The 16,924-nt window shown below is 44.9% G+C and overlaps 1 protein-coding gene across 5 annotated transcripts in view; it reads left to right on the forward strand.

The window, feature by feature from the left end:
• The window catches only part of LUZP1 (leucine zipper protein 1), a 102,065-nt gene that overhangs the window by 70,512 nt on the left and 14,629 nt on the right, over positions 1-16,924 (forward strand). For 4 of the 5 annotated variants that reach the window (XM_032303217.1, XM_032303218.1, XM_032303216.1 and 1 more), the window contains one exon: positions 295-400. The gene's annotated coding sequence lies outside the window, so the exon portion shown is untranslated. Of the gene's footprint in view, positions 1-294; positions 401-15,768; positions 15,994-16,924 lie in introns of those variants that run through there. The other variant, XM_032303219.1, reaches the window with a different exon arrangement.

Here is a 16,924-nt window from a genome sequence, read left to right on the forward strand (position 1 = left end):
AATCCTGGCTTTAGCTCTAAGCAGTTGTGTGACTCACCCTTTCCAAATTTCAGTTTTTTTCCTTAAATTGAGGGTATTTAATTAGTTGATTTCTGAGATCCCTCCCAAGCTGTAAGATGTCATGAGTTTTAGACTTTGGGGGACTGTGGAGGCAGTCCACTTAAGTCACTTAAGAAAGTGCGGTCAGCCTTGAGACCATCTGAAAGGAAAAGGGAAATCACCTCTCCCTTAGGCTCGCTCTTGGTACAGTTCCCGCTTTACCGATGTCTTGCTTTCTGTTTATATTCTGCCCAGGTCAGAAGGCAGCTGCCATTGAAAGATAGCAAGTGCCTGTTTCCAAGACAGCGAGCACCAGGGGAGCCCCCAGAGGCATGAACAGAAAGCTTACATTACCTAAATGGTAAGTATATGGTACAGTGAAGCCTGGCCATCCCGATGGAATCGCATGGTGCCTGAAGTCTCCGTAGTTCCCGCACCGCTGCAGGAGACGGAGGAAAGTTAATACTTGTTGATGAACTAAACACTGTGCTAAGTACTTAATTTTTTTTTTTTTTTTAAGATTTTATTTGTTCATTTGAGGGAGAGAGAACCCAAGTTTGGGGAAGGCGCAGAGGGAGAGGGGCAAGCAAACTCTGTGCTGAGCAGGGAGCCTGACGTGGGGCTCCATCCCAGGACCCCGAGATCATGACCTGAGCTGGAGGCAGACACTTGAGCCGACTGAGCCACCCAGGCGGCCCCCTTCATGTGTTTGCTAATGTAATCAGCCAACCAGCCAACCTACCCAAGGTAAAAAAAATCCTAGCATTTAGTCAACAGCTTTCAGAAATAGGCCTGGCTCGCACTTTCTGGATGCTTACTGTGCGCCAGGCACAGTCCTGTTCGACTTGCATTATCTACCTTAGTATCTACACCGATGCTACAGGTAAGAGCTTTCCTTTAAATTTCACACAAGGAGTGAAGGGGAGGACTGGATTTCACCCTGGGTTCTTTTCATTGTACTGGAATGTTTCTCTTTTGAGAAAGTTACTTTTTTTTGGTTGAGACAGTAACTGACTTAATCTTTAAAAAGCAAAGCAAAGGGCGCCTGGGTGGCTCAGTGGGTTAAAGCCTCTGCCTTCGGCTCAGGTCATGATCTCAGGGTCCTGGGATCGAGTCCCGCATTGGGCTCTCTGCTCAGCAGGGAGCCTGCTTCCTCCTCTCTCTCTCTGCCTGCCTCTCTGCCTGCTTGTGATCTCTGTCTGTCAAATAAATAAATAAAATCTTTAAAAAAAAAAAAAAGCAAAGCAAAATAAACAAACACCCCTTGTGGTTGACAGCTAGCTCCTTTTCCTGGCCCTTCTGGGTTCTGCACGCTAGTTATTTAGTTGGTTATTTATTTACTTTTATTTTATTGGTTTGTGCTGCCCAAGGCAGAGTGCAGTATGGAAGTAGAAGGAGCTCACACTTGCGTGGCCAAAGGAGGGGTCTAGGTCATCAGTGGTAGCTGGAGAAGGGCTAGAAGAAGGTTCTCTGGAAAGGGAAAGCCCTGGGGAGGCTGCAGACTGAGTCTGGGACCTGCTTCTAGACAGAGCAGTGACAGAACAGGATGTGGGAAAGGAATCTCAGCAGGAGCTCTCACTCTCAGGGTGACCCCTCCCAGGAAAGGGGGTACATCACACATAGCTCAGGCTCTTATTAAGGGGGTGGGAAACTTCGAGGCAAACTCTTGTCCTGTTACTTGGCTCACGATTCTTGGCGTGTCTGGGTGGCTCAGTTAAGTAAGTGTCTGCCTTTGGCTCAGGTCATGATCTCCCGGTCCTGGGATTAAGTCCCATGTCAGGCTCTGTGCTCAGTGGGGAGCCTGCTTCTCCCTCTCGCTCTGACTCTCCCCTCTGCTTGTTCTCTCTCCCAAATAAATAAATAAAAACGTTTAAAAAAAATTGGTTCAGGATTCTTGTTCTGTTCCTTTCCCTAGAGCATTTTTCCTATCTCAGGGGACTGGGTTAGGAAACTCGTTCTGGTCGGGTGGTGTGGCAGCCGGCATTCATTGTTCATTGATCTTTCTGATGGTATCACAGTCTCTTTTTATTGGAGCACCGGTGTCTTGTGGTTTTGTTTGTACGTGTGTTTTTACGTTTCAAGCTTTTAGGTAGATTCTACTTTGTTAATATGTAGTGTAATATTAGTTTCAGGGGTAGAATTTAGTGATTCATCACTTACATACAACACCCAGTGCTCACCACAAGAGCCCTCCTTACTGCCCATCCCCTGCCCACCTCCTCTCCAGCAGCAGTTTGTTCTCTGTAGTTAAGAAGCACCAGTGGTGGGGCGCCTGGGTAGCTCAGTAGGTTAAGCCGTTGCCTTCAGCTCCGGTCATGATCTCCGGGTCCTGGGATCGAGTCCCGCATCGGGCTCTCTGCTCAGCGGGGAGACTGCTTCCCTCTCTCTCTCTCTGCCTGCTGCTCTGTCTACTTGTGATCTCTCTCTGTCAAATAAATAAATAAAATCTTTTAAAAAAAAAAAAAGAAGAAGAAGCACCAGTGGTTTTTAATAACCTTGCTGAATTTGACAGGGCAGGTAGTCATTTTCTTTGACAAAACTTACTCCACCTTCCTGTTGTTCATAGAGTACTTTGTTACGTCCCGGGCTTATGTTCTAGTGATACACAATGACCACTTACTCCATGCCTAGCACAATTTTTGGAGCTAAACAGCTCTAAACAAAACAATAATGTAGCACTAAACAAACCAGGCAAAGTCCTTGTTCTCAAGGATTCTATACTGAAGGGTAGAAACATGAAAAAAGAAAATAAATAACTAGGTAGAAACAAACAGGTGAGTAGAGAAATGATGTCCGCTAGGTGATATGTGCTCAGAAGGACAAAAGTGGGGTAAGGTGGCCAAGGGATAAGGGAGCCTGGGGGCTGCTCCTTGACGTAAGGAGATCAGGGAAGGCCTCTGATGAGGTGATAGTTTCAGCCAAGGTCTGAAAGAGGGGAGAGATCCAGCCAGGGGTATCTGGGAGAAATGCATCCTAGGCAGAGGAACAGCAGGTTTAAGAGCCCCGAGGTGTGAGTGTAACTTGGCCTTGACAAGGAGCCTGTGTGGCTGGAGTGGAGTGGGAGGGAAAGAGTCGTCGGAGGAAGAGCAGCCAAGCAGTGGGGCCCAGGTCAGGTTGCTGCTTAGGGCCCAGGTAGGACCCCTGGAGCGTGTTTTGTTCTAAGTGAGATGGGGGATGCCCTGGAGAGTCAGAGCAGAGGGTGAATGAGCTGACTTCTCTTTTGAAAGGCTTTGTCTGGTTGCTGTGGGAGAACAGACTGGCGGGGCGGTTGCGGGGGGTGGGGGGGTCAGAGGGAAGGGGAGGGCAAGGCAGGCCGGGTGACGTAAGACAGGCCGGTTAGGAAGGTCCTGCCCTGATCAGTAGTCTAGGGGAGGGATGATGGCTTGGATTAGGGTCCTAGGATGTGTAGCCAGAAAGCAATGGATTCTGGACATATTTTGAAGGTAGAGTCAAATTCTGATTCTCCCTGTAGAAATGTTTGATTTCTCTGGACTTAACCTTTAGGTCACATGAGTTCGAGGGCATCAGTGGACACGTGATAGTAATCCCTGGTGAAATTCTAAAACTGACTGAGCAGAGGATGAAAACACAGTGTCCCCTAGAAGCCACTTGTGTTCCCTAAGTAAGCCGTGCTAACTGATAACAGTTCTTTGTTTTCTTTAAGCTCTGCCTTGTCTTTCTTTCTTTTTTTTTTTTTTTTAAAGATTTTATTTATTTATTTGGGAGAGAGAGATTGAGAGAATGAGCTGGGGAGGGGCAGAGGGAGAAGCAGACGCCCCTCGGAGCAGGGAACCCGACATGGGACTTGATTCTAGGACACTGGGATCATGACCTGAGCTGAAGGCAGTTGTTTAACCAACTGAGCCACCCCGGTGCCCATGCTGTGCCTTGTTTTTATTTAAGCTGTAGCATCAGGACAAGTTGTAGAAATAAAGAAAATAAAGATAAATAATAGGAAAAAAAAATCAAACCAACCATAGATGATTACTACATATAACGTTTTGATGTATATCAGGACAATTCATTTTTGCAAGGATTCTAGGCTAGATGGTCTGAAATATGCTACGGAGATACTGTGATGTTAGTACTACAGTTAGGCATTTAACACTTTCTCATGTGATCCCAAGACAGAAATTTGGGCAGGGTTACCTAGTAGGTATTTATAAGTATTAATAATGGATCAATGTTTACCAAGAGGGGCTGTTTTCAGTGGCGTTCCGGACGGCTGTTGTTTGTTACATTTTAACAGTTTGGACATAAGCGTCAGATACAGAAAAGATATGCCTGTCATATTTGCCGTGTATATTTGCAAGCTGGAATGTGTAGAAGTATTTAGAGAATTGGAACTATTGATTGAAGCTGTCTTTCAAGTGGTTGAAATGTGAAAAATGGTTAATAAATTAAGCTATAACTGATATGGCACTTAAGATGGACGGGGTACTAGTCTAAGCACGTCATGTATTAACTCATTTGCACTTTCAGTAACCCTCAAAGGTAGGTATTGAAGCACAGAGAAGTCACGTAACTTATCTGAGATCACACAGCTAGTAAATGGCAAAATCAGAGTTTGAATTTAGGCTGTCTAGCTCCAGTGTCTGTAATCTTTAATCCTTGTATCATACTGCCTATAAAAGATATAAGAAATACGTCCTACATTTAGGTTATTAAAATTAATTAGACTTAATAGCAGTTTATTTTTTTTTTTAAATTCAGCATAGAGGCACCTGGGTGACTCAGTGGGTTAAAGCCTCTGCCTTCAGCTCAGGTCATAATCCCAGGGTCCTGGGATCAAGCCCCACATCGAGCCCCACATCGGGCTCTCTGCTCAGCAGGGAGCCTGCTTCCCCCTCCCCCACTGCCTGCCTCTCTGCCTACTTGTGATCTCTCTCTGTCAAATAAATAAATAAAATCTTAAAAAAAATATTCAGGGGTGCCTGGGTGGCTCAGTGGGTTAAAGCCTCTGCCATTGGCTCGGGTCATGATCCCAGGGTCCTGGGATCGAGCCCCACATCAGGCTTTCCGCTCAGCGGAGAGCCTGCTTCTCTCTCTCTCTCTGCCTGCCTCTCTACCTACTTGTGATCTCTATCTGTCAAATAAATAAATAACATATTTTTAAAAAATTTCAGTATGAACCTACAAACTGGTAGTGTGGTTGCCAGATTAGCTCATGCAGTCTTAGGTTCATTATTAAAACTGGATTAACCAGGTCATCTTTCAAATCCTGCCCGACTCCTTTACTCCACTGGTACTGCCTCAGTTCAGGCCTTATTCTGTCTCTTGCCTTGACTATTACAATAGCTGCCTAGTTTATCCTGTTAGACTGATCTTTTCTGAATGCAGCTCTTTTTTTGTTTGTTTGTTTTGTTTTAGATCTTTTTATTTATTAGAGAGAGAGAGAGTGTGAGCTCGTGGTGTGGGGAGGAGCAGAGGCAGAGGGACAGAGAATTTGCATGGAGTCCAGTGTGGGGCTCTGTCTCGTGATGGTGAGATCACGACCTGAGCCAAAACCAAGAGTTGAATGCTTAAGGGACCTCTGCCCAGGCCCCCCACAAATGCAGCTCTCATTGTGTGGCTCCCTTGCTGAAGTCCTTTTGTCCCAAGCATGTTGCTTCCCATGGCCACTTGTAGACATGTAGGATGTGTTGAGAAGAGTCTGTACAGCGGTGGTCTTTTTATTTCCCTTTTGAATAAGTTGGCCACATTTAAGAGATTGAGATATAAGTAGAGCATGATTTCCCCTTTTAGCCAGTATCCTGCCGGGCCCTGTTACTCATTGACATTCCTGGCCTGACCTCTTTGACATTTGCGTTTGTAACCTCTGGCATAAAGTCTGGGTTTCTTTCCTTGAATGCGGTGGCCAGATCTGGAGACAATTCCTTAGTTGTAGTTTGGTCAGTATAGGACACGGTCAGACCAGCAGCTTCATTGATTTTCCAAACATTCGTAAGGTTCCTTGCCTGGCTCCATCAGTGTCGCGCGCCCACGAAGGGAGAATAAGGATGACACAGTCCCTGGTCTCGGAGCCCCGAGCCCGGGAGAGGAGTACAAGCGTCGAGCAAGGGAGCGTGGTGGGCGCGACGGCGGGACTCCCACGCGGCTTCGGGCGCCGCACTGTGTTGCGGGGCGTGGGGGGGGCTGTCTGAAGAGGCGTGAGAGGACCGGCCCCTCCGTGAGAGATGGTCTCATGGGAGCGAGGCGGAGGCCACCCAGAGGAAGGGGAGAAGCTGAGAGCGCACTCATACATTCGTTCCTCAGACACGGCCACCCGAGCCTATGTGCCTGCTGGCGGGTCGCGCCGCTCCGTCCTGTGGGGCGAAGCTTCCCAGAGGCAGCGATGTATTGTCCCTCTCTCCTTCTTTCTTTCCTTCCAAAAACAGTTATTTTATACCCTTTACGCACCAGACACTGTTCAGAGTTTAAAGAGACAGCAGTAAAAAGCATCTGCAAATGAAAAGCCGCGTTTCTGGCATCATGGAGTCTACATTCTAGTAGAAAGGGTCAGGCAGTAACGAAGTGGTTAAGTGTGCTTAAAAAGAAAGAAAGAAAGAAAAGGAGCTGTCCAAAGATGGAATGATTGCCTGGGGAAGACAGACATGTCCTGTCTGTTGTTCCAAGTGTTTGAACAGGAGTGGAGTGGCTACTCGGAAGGCACTTTCTGCAGAGAGCGGGAGGTTGGGTCACAGGGTCTCTCAGACCTTTTCCACCTGGAGAATCTTTCTGTGCTAGGTCGGCTCCTAACGTTTGAGGTTTGCATATTGAAAAGACATGAATTTGTGCTTCTGGGGAAAATAATCAAAGCCCAGTCATGCCATAGAAGCCCCAAGGAAGAAGTGGAGATGTGGACAGCCCAAGGGTTTAAGACGGGACCAGAAGTGGTTGGGAGGAAGCTGCTTAAATGTACTCTTCCCATTGTCCTTTCGATCGGGAGTGGGCAAACAATAGTCCACAGGCCCCCTGCCTGTTGTTGTAAATCAAATTGATTACAAATTTACAACGATTAGAAATTTACAACGATTTACATCGTTGAAAACAGCGATGTCGAGCACTTACACATTGGGTACGGCTGCTCCATGCGGAAGTGGCAGAATTGAGTAGTTGGGACAGACCCCAACTTGGGTCTTACAAAACCTAAACTATTTACTATCAAACTAAGCTGTCTCCTTTTGTGGATACTATCCTACTTTCCAAAGTTGAAGTATAATTAGCACACAGCACGGTGTTAGTTTCAGGTGTACTGCGTATTGGCTCCGCCCTTCTACTCGGTGCTCCCCATGGTTGGCCCTGGCAGACTCTGAAGACAGAGCTTGCCGACCCCCTCCTTTCAGGGACTGTTGGGAAGAGGAAGTGTGAATCATGGTAGCTGTGTTGGGGGAAAGGGCAGGGCAGGTTTGATTATGTTCTATTTCAGACTTTCCTGGTCAGAAGAAGAGCCAGCCTCCGAGGTGCTGGATAGAGCCATTGGAAACCGGGTTCAAGAGCTTTGGCAGAAAGGAACCCTGAGTGTGCGGGAATTGGCGCTGGATCCTTCTAGTGTGAACTGGAACAGAGTTAGATGCTGGCGGGGGGCATGTTGGCATTAAAGGATGGGACTACCCTTCCCTCTGTTCACTTTCCTATGATTCCTGAGGTTGACTGTCAATCATTTCCTTCCCAGAACCCACCCTTGGGCACAGTCAGTCAGTTCTTCCGGCTTCCAGTGCAGCATGTGTCAAGTGGTAAACTGTGCACAGTAGGAGGACAGGAAGCAGGAGGATCGGCGCTGTGTGGTTGGTCTAGGACTGTCCAGGAGGCTGCTTTGTTCTTGTTTTATGATTGGTTCTCTTTTGTCCAAGGGCCAGGCAAGGGTCAGGTCGTGATAATCTCTCTAGCACTTGGCAAAATACTAGGTGCATCATAGATGTTCCATAGATGTCTACTTAAATAAATGAATTTTACCTGGATGAACTAGGGCATGTGGGAGGCACTGGGAAGAGAGGCATCTACCGCTTCCTTTTGGATGGTGTTGGAGGTAGCAAAGCATTTCTAACTCCGGTTATGCTTAGGGCCAAAAGATCAGAGAAAAGTGACATTCTGACCCATTTTCAGTCAATATTCTTGTTTTCCCTGGGTGAAGAAGGGCTGATTTTGGTGAGAGGCTATTTATAGGAGGATTTTCCAGATGAAACTTAACCTTAGGTCTGCACAGGACTTTTCAGAATTCTTTAGCTGACTGTTTTTTGTTTTTTGCTGTGAGGTAGGTCAGGTTGGTATTTTATTTGCTCAGAGGAAGGTTGGAGCACAGAGATCACTGATTTGGCCAACAGGGTAACATTCTTAAAAGAATACTGATTATGGAAGTAGACTTGGGTTCAACATCTGGCCGTTGTCCTTGCTAGCCATGTGACCTTCGGAGGTCAGAAGTCCCAATCCCATAATGTTATTGTGAAGGCTGAGTAGAATAGTAGTGATAGCTACTGTTGGTTGTGACTTATGCACAGGGCATTCTGCTAAGCCCCTTATATCTCCTGGGATTACCATAGTTTATGGAAGGGAAAGTCTCCAAGAGGTAATTTGTTTAAGAAAAAGTAAGTGGTAGATCTGGGATTCTTAGAGAAAGCATGTATGTTATATATATTATTAATTATTTAATATATTGTCTGTAGCACAGTAGTGCTCCACTGGGGTTGTCCTCTGCATCTTTTTGTTACTGGTCTGTGTATAATCAGAACTCCTCACTTTGTAAAAATGCTTAAGAGTTTTCAGGAAGGTGATTCTACACAATGGGAAGAATCCTGAAGAGACAGTCAGGAGAATCAAGTCCTTACCTTTATTGAGTTGCCAGAGAAACCACAGTATTTACCTCTGAGTCTCAGTTTGCTCATTTTTAAAATAAGGGGATTGGGCCAAATGGGTGGTTTTATTATAAATCAAAGCAGTGGAACTCTTTATTGTCCTGTGGGGGAACCCAGTACGTTAAGGAGTTGCTTTTGTTGATGAAGTGAATGAAGGAGCCTGAAGCTTGGCCCGCTCAGATCTTCTCCCTTGTTGTCTTTGCCCTGGATGACCTCTGAGGGGATTCGCTGAGCCTAGTTCGAAAACCAGAGGACTAAATGATCTTTGAACTATATTTTGGCTCTGAAATCCCATTCTAAGGAGTGGAAGAAGATCCAGATTTTCTTTTTCCCCTTCTTTCCAACATGTGGTCCAATAACTAGAGCTAGAAAGCCTGTGAGTGAAGTGGGTTTTTTGGTATTTAGGCCCCATTTCCATGCATAGACCTGAAAGCCAGAAGGGGCAGATTTCGAGCAGGGAAAAGCCCCAGGAGGGAGACACTGCAGGTGGCCCTGGGCTTGGGATGAGGTCATTCAGAGCATCACCGCAGGACCTGATACCCCTGCGGCTGTATCTGCTCTTGGCAATTGTTTTTGCCTTTGTAATCCATGAGTAGCCTGTTGACATCATTTTTATTATTTTGTGTTAATGGTTAGTGGCAAAAGGCTAAGTCATTTAATAATTGGGGGGCTTCTTCAGCCATCCATTCATCAAATTTTAAGCATTAATTATGTGCTAGGCTTCCTGCTGGGTACTCAGGATACCGTTTGAATAAGGAACAAGTTGGAGAGACAGAAGGGGTGATACCACTTGAATACCGCATTGTGTGCTGTGATGGGACCAGTACGGCACACTCACTGGAAGAGGGAGGAGGAGAGGCCCCGTCGGGCCTGCGACTTAGGGAGGGAGGCGCTCCAGGAGCTTCCAGGAGGAGGTAATTGTCTAAGGTGGGATTTGGAGACGCGAGAGAGATGACCAGTGAAGCTAGTAAAGGACCGAAGGGGAGGGAGGGCGAGGTTTGTGGGCTGCCGCAGTCACGCCAACGGAGAGGAGCGAAAGGAGGCGCCGGCCGGAGCCTTCGGGGCTTCCCAGGCTTCCCTGGGGACTTTGGTCTTTATCCCGAGAGCAGCAAGGACCTTGAAAGGGTTTTCAGTCGCGACGTGTAAGAGCTCCTTCTTTTCGCGTCGCCAGTAAGTATTTTCTAGATAGTTATTGGGATTATCATTTTTAGTTCTTGTGCTCTGCTGTCTGGTTCCTGTCCGAGTTTTGACCAGAACATGTAAAACTGGAACTAAAAGCAAAATGAATAAACAAGCAATAGGATTCCTGGATTCTGCTAATTCAGAATTAGAATTTGTAGACAGGCTGTACTAAAAGTAACATTTCTCTCTTCTGGAAAAGGAAATTTGCTTATGAAAACTATAGTGTAAGTGAGAGTTGCTGAAGGAGATGTATTAGTTTGGGGTAAGCTTTTTAAAAAAAAAATTTTTTTTAATTTTAAAAAAAAATATTTTATTTATTCATTTGACAGAGATCACAAGTAGGCAGAGAGGCAGGCAGAGAAAGAGGGGGAAGCAGGCACCCCGCTGAGCAGAGAGCCCCATGCGGGGCTTGACCCCAGGACCCTGGGATCATGACCTGAGCCAAAGGCAGAGGCTTTAACCCACTGAGCCTCCCAGGTGCCCCTGTTTTGTTTTTTAAACAGCTTTATTGAGACCTAATTTACATATCAAAGTTTATCTTTTAAAAGTGTACAATGTAATGGCTTTCTAGCATATTTATGAGGATGAGCTGATTCAATGTACTTAGTAGAAACATCATGTATCATTTGTTTTCTAGTAAGTTATGCCAGTACAGATCCTTTTAAAAATCAGTATGGCCCATATTTATTCAGCTCCCATTTCCTTCACCCTGTGTGTACACTGGTCAGGTGTTTTGTTTTGTGTTTTTACCGGACTTCTAGGCAAAAGGCCAAAAACAAGTGGCACTTGAAGTAGGAAAAGTAGATGGGAAGAAGGGAAAAGGTTTTTTTCTTATAAAAACATATAAATTAAAAAAATATTTAAAAATAAAAAATATATTAAAAATAAAAAATTCTTATAAAATATATATAAATATAAAAATATATAAATTTTTTAAAAAGTTCCATTTTTGAGAGTGAGGAAGCATATAAACTAGAAAGAGAAAGGAGACCAAAAGAAGCAGAGAGAAGAAGGAGCAAGGAAATATGGACCCAGGAAGCAGAGCAGTGGAGAGGGAGAACCAGCGAGGGGGAGGGCAGGATCCCGGAGATGGAGCCGGGGGACAGAGGCAGGGAGGCCCTGTACCTCCAGCACCTTCCCTGCCTTGCCAGGTTTTTTTTTTTTTTTTTTTTTTTTTTTTAGGACTGTGCATGGGCGCCATCTGGTGGCCGGTAGCTTACAGTGCGGCCAGGGAGCAGGATCTTGGGATGGGATACAAACGGCTTTTGGCATTCCCTCAAGTCTTTCTCTTTGGTCCTGGGTTATTCTTGTGGGATCACTGTTGAGTCAGTCCTTCGCTTCTGAGTGGTAGCTGCTTTTCTGTTGCAGCTCAGACCGTGTTCCCTCCCTCCTTCTTCCTAGTCTTAAATCTAATCTCATCAGACCATCACCCCACACACACCCTTAGCACCGCTGTCGCCTTCTGACGCCCCAGCCCCTGAAGTGCCTCTGAGTTCTCAGTGACTTTAGCTTTTTATTTAATGTTACTCTTTCTAGCTCTGGTCCTGTTAATTTGTGGTGCTTTCAAGGTACAGTTCTCTGGTCTTTGCAGTGCCTTTGCCTCGTGGTTATTTCTCTCTTTCCAGGGATCTTCCTAGCCCATCCCTGTTCCCAGCAGTCCCATGATCATGGTCATCTATGACCAAAAACTTTAGGATTTTTATTTTATTTTATTTTTTTAATTAAGACTCTCTTGGGTGGTGCCTGGGTGGCTCAGCTGGTTAAGCATCTGCTTTCAGCCCAGGTCTGGGATCAAGCCCTCTGTCAGGTGCTTCTCCCTTTCCCCCTGCCTGCCACTTCCCCTTGCTTGTGCATGCTTTTTGTCAAATAAATAAAATCTTAGAAAAGACTATCTTGGGGGGCACCTGGCTGGCTTAGTCGGTGAAGCATGCAACTCTTGACCTTGAGGTTGCAAGTTGGAGCCCCGTGTGGGCATAGAGATTACTTACAAAAACAAAATATTTTTTAAAAGGAAAAAGGCTATTTTAGAGTATTTTAGAAGAAGTGATGGGGAGAGATTTCCCATATGCTTCTGCCTGTCTGCCTTCCCCGTTACCAGTACTCCTCGCCAGAGCCGGTGTATGTTACGACCAACAAACCTACACTCACATGCTGTAATCCCCCCGAGTCTAGTTGTGTTACTTGCTGGAGCACATCCAGTGGGTTCGGACACATGCATAATATGTGTCCACCGTTACCGTGTCCGGTAGAGTAGTGTCACTGCCCTAAACGTCCTTTGCCACCTATTCCTACCTTGGTTTTTGGCATTCTCCATTACTGCAACCCCTGGGTCATTTCAGCTCCTAGAGATAGCTCCCTCTCTGACGACCGTCTCCCGTCTTTCAAGGTCACTGCTGCTAGTACCGCGACTCCAGTGGTCCTTCCGTCGTTTGTTGGTACGTTCAGTTCATCTGGTCCGATGGCATTTTCACTGTTCACGTGTTCTCGTCCCTCTCTACTGAACGAGCGCATGTTCTCTTGCCCGTGCTGCAGTTCTGGGGCCTTCTCTTGCTTCCTTATCTTCATGGAGCTCCAGCAGGGTTCCGTCCAGCTCGGTCTCCTCTGTGCCTTCCTCTGGTCGGTGAGTAAGATACGGAAATACAGCCTTGCCGATGGGATTCACTTTAAATTCTAACCGTGAATTTAAGTGGGCCCGTAAGGCTGCCTGGCCGTCATGCCCTGTTTCCCGCTCACCCGGCTGACCAGATCTGAAACTGGCGATGCTTCTTCTCCCACTGCCACTTCGAGATGATGACCTTGCTTTCTTCATCAGTGAAGACACACAGCCACCTGAAGAGAACCTGGCTGGACTCCTACCACCACACCGTCTTCCCACCTGCCCAGGAGCACACGCGCGTCCTCTGCCTGCCTGTCAGCGCGCATGCGCTGTTCTCCAGCGCTGCTGCTGGTACCTAATGCCGTGGCCCCGTTTGCTCTCTCCTACCCAAGAACGTTGCTCTAGAATGTTTCCCCCTGTCTTTCAGAACTTGTCCAACTTTCTCTTTTTTCCTGGATCATACTCTTTATCAATATGCCAACATACTTTTTCTTCCATCTGTTAAAAAAAAAACCCCAAAAAGCCTAAATACTTACACTTTTTCTGTCAGTGGCGTCCCTGCCTCTTTTGCTCTGCTTATTTATTTATGTATTCATTTTTATTTTTACTTGCTCTGCTTTTAATAGAATACAGAAATCATCTAATACTTGTTTTCTTTAATTCATCACCTTATTGTGTCTCTTAACCTCGTTCTGATAGAACTTTCGCTTTCATCACTTCACAGTGCTGCTCTTGGCAGGAGGACTTCCAAGTTGGGAAATTCTGGTCTGGTCGTGGCTTCTTTTCTCTTGAGCCATTAGCTTCCCTCGACAGAACTGAGCGCGCTTCTTCCCTGAAAGGCTTCCTTTGCTGGGCCTCCGTGGGCCTGTATTCTCTCCAGTGTTCCTTCAGCTCACAGCTTTGTCCTGGCTCTTTGCTGCTTTCTCTACATTTCCACCCGTAAAAAATATTAGCCACCTCGGGGCTAAGACTTCTGACTTCTTGATTTCTCTGTGTTCACTCATTCCTTGACCGTCTCACCAGATCACGGCTTTCTCAGCCGTCCATTCATTCTTGACTCACAGATTGGTACAGTCACCGCGTTCTCTCCTGAAATCCAGCCTTGTATATTCCAACAGCCTTTGAACGTCTCCATTTGGATGACTAATTCATATTTCATAAATAATATGTCCCAAACCAAATTCCTCATCTTCCTTCTCAGACTGCTCCATCCGGTCATCCCTGTTTGAATTGATAACAGCTCAGTCCTACAAAATCAGACTAAAACCCTTGGAGTCTCATTCTTTTTGTTTTTTTTTTTTTGTTTTATTTTTTTAAGAGCTTTTATTCCATTTTTAAGACTTAATTATTTATTTAGAGAGAGCATGAGCAGGAGGGGCTGAGCCCGGAGCCTGGCTTGATCTCACAACCTTGAGGTCATGACCTGAACTGACTGAAACCTAGAGTTGGATGCTCAGCGGACCGCACGCTCTCCCCCCCCACCCCCCCAGCGCGGGCCTTCAGAGTCATTCTTAATCCCTTGTCTCACACCTCACGTGCAGCCTAAGAGCAGGTGCTGTGATTCTCCTTTCCTTTAAAGTGACCGGAGTTGGACCACTTCTTACCATGTGGCTGCTGCCATCCTGGGCCGGGCCACAGCTGCCTTTTGCCTGGATTACTGTTCTCACCCTTAACCGCTGTGGTCTGTTTTGAGCATAGCAGTCATGGTGATCTGTATCTTGTTTCACAGGTCCTCTGTCTCTGTTTTTTGTTATTGAGGTGAAACGTAGGATCTACAAACCTTAAGTTATATAGCTCAATGACAGGAACCTGCCATCCCTAATGACCCTTCTAGTCATGGTCTCCACAGAGGTAGCCACAATCACCATGGATTAGTTTTTGCCTGTTTTTCAACTACGTGTAAGTGAAACAATATAGTCCAGATTAATCACTTTAAAGCCGCGTCAGAATATGTTACTCTTCTGCTCAGATGATGGACGGGTCTCCATTCCATAGATGAGAAATCAAAGTCCTCTCTGGGGCCTACAAGGTATATGGTCGTATTCAGATGATCTATTTGTTTCCTTGTGTGAATTCTGGGATATTATATCTTTCAAGCAATTGGTCCATTTCATCTAGGTTGTAACATTTGTGGGTATACAGTTGTTCATAATCCTTTATTATCCTTTTACTGTCCATGGGATCTGTAGTGCTGTCCCCTCTTTAACTGCTGGTACTAATAATTTCTGGTGGTTTTTTTTTTTTTTTCCTTCATTAGCCTGGCTAGAGGCTTACTGATTTTGTTGCTCTCTTCAAAGAGTCAGTTGATTACTGCTTCAGTTTTACTTTTCTTTAGTTTACTTTTTTTTTCTTTTTTAAAAGATTTTATTTATTTACTCGTAAGAGAGAAAGCAGCATGCACAAGCAGGGGAAGTGGCAGGCAGAGCAGGCAGAGGGAGAAGCAGGCTCCCGGCTGAGCAAGGAGCCCGATGTGGGACTTGATCCCAGGATTCTGGGATCATGACCTGAGCTGAAGGCAGACACTCAACAGACTGAGCCACCCAGGCATTCCTACTTTTTTTTTTTTTTTTAATAGATTTTATTTATTTGACAAAGAGAGACAGTGAGAGAGGGAATACAAGCAGGGGGAATAGGAAAAGGAGAAGCAGACTCCTCACTGAGCAAGGAGCCCGACGTGGGGCTTGATTCCAGGACCCCAGAATCATGATCTGAGCCAAAGGCAGGTGCTTAACTGACCAAGCCACCCACACGCCCCACTGTTCCGTTTACTTTGGTTTTAATTTGCTTTTCTTTTTCTGTTTGCTGAGGATGGAAGCTTAGCTTATTGCTTGTAGATCTTTTTTCTTTCCTGATATATGCATGCCTCTAAACATTGCTTTTGGTATACCCCACAAATCTTGATAAAAGTTGTATTTTCATTCAGTTCAAAATATTTAAAATTTCTCAAGATTTCTTCTTTGACCCATGTATTATTTAGAAATGTATTGTTTAATCTGCAAATATTTAGGTATTTTTCAGCTGTCTTTCTGGTACTAGCTTAATTCCATGATGGTCTGATAGTACACAGGATATCATTTCTGTTTTGTTCAAGTTGTTAATTGTGTTTTATGGCCCAGAATGTGGTCTCTCTTGGTGAATGTTCCATCTGAACTTGAGAATGTGTACTCTGCTGTTGCTGGAGGAAATAGTCTACACACGTGTATCATATCCAGTTGATTGATGGTGGTGTTGACTTCAGCTCTGTCCCTGCTGATCTTCTGCCTGCCGGGTCTGTCCATTTCTGACAGGGGAGTGCCGAAGGCTTCAGCTGTAGTAGTGGATTCATCTGTTTCTCTTTGCAATTCTGTAAGTTCATGGCCTCATCTATTTTGATGCTCCATTGTTAGGTGCATATACATTAAGGATTGTTATGGCTTCTTGGAAAATTTAGACTCTTCTATCATGATGTTTTTACCCCTGATAAATTCACTTGCTCTAAAATCTGCTGTCTGAAATGAATGAAGCTACTCCAGCTTCCTTTGGATTAGTTAGCATGGCGGATCCTTTTCCGTCCCTTTACTTTTAATCATTAAAAGTAAATTAAATTGTAAATCAATTACAATCAATATTTTAAGCATGATTTTCTAAAAAAGATTAGTTTATTTTAGAGACCCTGAGATTATGAACTGAGTTGAAATCAAGAGTCACATACATGCTTAACCTACTGAGCGGCCCAGCAGCCCCTAGTTATTATGTATCTTTCTTAAAATTTTTAGTGGATAAGCACTGAGTAGGGCTTCGTATTGTTGATTCACTGTATCATACATTTGAAACTAATATAATGCTGTACACTAATTATACTGGAATTAAAAGAAATTATTGGGGCACCTGGGTGGCTCATTCGGTAGAGTGCATGACTGTTGTTGATCTTGGGGTTGTGAGTTAGAGTATCACCTTAGGTGCTGAGATTACTTAAAGATAAAATCTTTAAAAAAATTTTTTTAAGTAGGTTTTTGTAAATGTATAGTTGGGTCCTGATTTTTTTTATCTACTCTGACCAATTCTTTTTTATAATTGGTTTATTTTGACTGTTGATGTTTAGAGTGATTATATGCTCTTTGTTTTTGTTCCATTTTGTCTTTTTTTCCTGCCTTTTGTGGCTTTAGTTGGGCATTTTTATGGATCCAGTTTCTGTCCTTAGCATATTAATTAAACATTTTTTTTTTAGTGTTTGACCTTCAGTTTGCAATGTGCATTTATAGTAGTACAAGTATCTTATAATTATTTCTACTTCCTC

The sequence above is a fragment of the Mustela erminea genome, chromosome 10 (assembly GCF_009829155.1).
Source record: "Mustela erminea isolate mMusErm1 chromosome 10, mMusErm1.Pri, whole genome shotgun sequence".
NCBI classification, from domain to species: Eukaryota; Metazoa; Chordata; class Mammalia; order Carnivora; family Mustelidae; genus Mustela; species Mustela erminea.